Raw genomic sequence first — 2,580 nt, forward strand, 5'->3', positions numbered from 1 at the left:
CATGATTTTTTTTACAAACGCCAACAAATGTCACATTTTGTAGCAATGTACTGAAACAATTATAAAAATAGGTATCTAGGAAAAGGCCACTACATATGTTATAAATTCCAAATTTCCACAACCTGGCAAATACTGGTACACGCTAGCAAATTTAGATTTGTAATTACAGAATATGATTCTAATTTTTTCCTTTGCTCTTTATTCTAACACTACACTAAGTTTACTGTTTTATTTCGCTACAGTTGATATTGTGTAGAACAATAAGAAAATCATAGTGAACAATGCATTCAACAAAATTTCACACACATTTCTAGATACCTATATCTAATAAGTTCAAAAGAAAGGACACACTTAGGGAGGTATTTTGGTGGTCAAGTCACTAAATAGAGATTAGCTGGTTTCCCGGCATAGCCCAAGATGTAATAAAGATTGACTGAAATACATGTTCTAGCTGGTTTCTAGGCGTTGCCAGGGATGTAATATAGACACATTATGTTGTATATTACCTGTTCTCTTCTCCCTAAGGTAAAACAATTTCATGTACATGCTGTAAATTACCTACACTAGGGATAAAACATGAACAATACCAGTCCTAGGGTAGATAAAACAAATAATACATAGAGATGAAAGATTCCTCTCCCCTAAGAATAAAACATATATTCAATATCTGCTTTTGTTTTTTCATTGTTTATACGGTCCCGAGCAACGCCGGGTAGCCCTGCTAGTAATCTATATATATAAAAGGCAAAAATCGGTGTGTATGTATGTATGTATGTATGTATGTATGTTTGTTTGTAACGCTAAAACTTTTGAAAGACGGAACCAGAGTTGACAAATTTGGTATCATATTGCACCTTGATCACCCGGATGACAAATATCGAAATTTCACGTCAAACGGACCAGTAGAAAGGGGTCAACTGATCGTTTTTCTCCTAGGGGGGCCCCCCAAAAAACCTGTCATTTTAACGTTATTCAATACGTGTCACGTGACGTGACGTCAGCTCAAACTTTTGACAGACACAACCAAAGTTGACAAATTATGTATCATATTGAACCTTGATCACCCGCATGACAAATATCGAAATTCCACACCAAACGGACCATTAAAAGGGGGTGAACTGATCATTTCTCTCCTAGGGGGGCCCCCAAAAAAACCTGTCATTTTAATGTTAATATTACATAATCCAAAAACGCTTAGTCATGTCACGTGACGTGACGTCAACATCCAGTAATGGCGAACAAATGTAAACAAACACTTTGTTTTACCGATACTTTTGTAATTTCTCTTCTGCTTTGTTCTAGAGATTATTAAACTCCATGACAATGTCTCCAACGTATTTAACTGGTTAAAAATAGTATTTATACAAGAGTTTTAACGAAAAATATCAGGAAAAAATGTACAGGAATAAAAAAAAATTCAGCTTTCAAAATATTCGTCGATAAAAAAACCGATCTTTATATTTACGCTAGCCATTTTGTATATTACCACGTGACCTGCTATCTCTAAAACTGGAGGGGGGGGGATCCACTTGAATCCAACAAAACCAGTAATTTTTTTTTCTATTATATATACATCATTTTCTATAAAATTAAGTGTAGACTTTATAATTAAAACAAAAAATGTTATTCATACTAAAAAAAAAAAACGCTTAGTCATGTCACGTGACGTGACGTCAACATCCACTAATGGCGAACAATTGTACCTATTTACTATGCCTCCCCACGGGACAGAGTTAGACACCAGGGTCGTTTTTTAACGTGGAGAAAAGGTACAAAAATAAAAATTGTCTCAGTCGTGGAGGATTTCTCCTCCACCGAAAGAGAACAAGAAATAGAAGTGCAGCATCTGAAGAACAGATACTACACTTTGATCTTGACCAAAAGGCCAAGAATGCGAACAATTGTAAATAACAACTTTTTTCACAAAACCAACACCGTCTTTCTTTTTTTTCTCTCTCTTTCTCTCTCTCACCCACTTACTCTTCCCTCTCTCTCACCCTCTTTCTCTTGACGTCACACCACTGTTAAACTGTGGGGGGGGGGGAACACATTCCCAGGCATTATCTCCTATAGATGCACATTTTATTAGAAATTCAGCTTTCAAAATATTAGACGATAATAAAAATATAAAACCAACACCCTCTTTCTCTTTTCTCTCTCTCTCACCAACTTACTCTTCTCTCTCTCTCACCCTCTTTCTCTTGACCTCCTACTACTGTTAAACTGTGTGTGGGGGGGGGGGAAAGAGGCAGCTTGAAAACCAACAAAAACAGTGCACAGTTTCCCAAGCATTTGGGGTGGGAAGGGGGGGAAGAAGCCGAGCGCACAGTTTCGTGTGAGAGAGAGAGAACAATTCTCAACCTATATACTCAACAAATTTTTTATCTACAGATTTGAAAGTTTGTATATAGGGTATTCAGACATATGGAAATATATCTAGCATAATCTATCTATTATATCTATAAAAGTGAAAATGTGTGTGTGTGTGAGGTAGCCAGAGAGAGAGAGAGAGAGAGAGAGAGAGAGAGAGAGAGACAACAATTCTCAACCTATATATTCAATACATTTTTATCTACAGAT

General features: G+C 36.3%; 1 pseudogene; it reads right to left on the reverse strand.

Moving 5' to 3' along the window:
• Positions 1–1,764: 1,764 nt before the first annotated feature.
• On the reverse strand, positions 1,765–1,898 carry LOC145243251 (U2 spliceosomal RNA; annotated as a pseudogene).
• Positions 1,899–2,580: the final 682 nt, after the last annotated feature.

Source organism: Euprymna scolopes, chromosome 21 (assembly GCF_053919585.1).
Source record: "Euprymna scolopes isolate OS-2025 chromosome 21, ASM5391958v1, whole genome shotgun sequence".
NCBI lineage: Eukaryota > Metazoa > Mollusca > Cephalopoda > Sepiida > Sepiolidae > Euprymna > Euprymna scolopes.